This window comes from Carlito syrichta, unplaced genomic scaffold (assembly GCF_000164805.1).
Source record: "Carlito syrichta isolate Samal-C Ts95f unplaced genomic scaffold, Tarsius_syrichta-2.0.1 Scaffold309206, whole genome shotgun sequence".
NCBI lineage: Eukaryota > Metazoa > Chordata > Mammalia > Primates > Tarsiidae > Carlito > Carlito syrichta.
In genome coordinates, this window is record NW_007253302.1 from 74,992 (window position 1) to 75,295 (window position 304).

At 50.7% G+C, this 304-nt stretch overlaps 1 pseudogene; it reads left to right on the forward strand.

The window, feature by feature from the left end:
• LOC103269399 overlaps positions 1 to 304 on the forward strand; it is a 22,851-nt pseudogene that overhangs the window by 2,296 nt on the left and 20,251 nt on the right.

Genomic DNA, 304 nt, shown 5'->3' on the forward strand with positions numbered 1-304 from the left:
GGCTGCGGTGGCCGGCAGCAGCCACTGCACTCCAGTCTGGGCGACAGAGTGAGACTCCAACTCAAAAAATAAATAAATAAATAAATAAAGTTTCTTTAATTATAAAAATTCTTAAATTTCACAGTCTTCAGCCGGGCTCGGTGGCTCAGCCTGTAATCCCGCGCCTTTGGGAGGCTGAGGTGAGTGGATTGCCTGAGCCCACGGGTTCGAGACCCGCCTGGGCAGCGAGACCTCATCTCTACAATAAATCAAAAAATCAGCCGGGCGTGGTAACGCATGCCTGTAATTCCGGCTACTCGGAAGG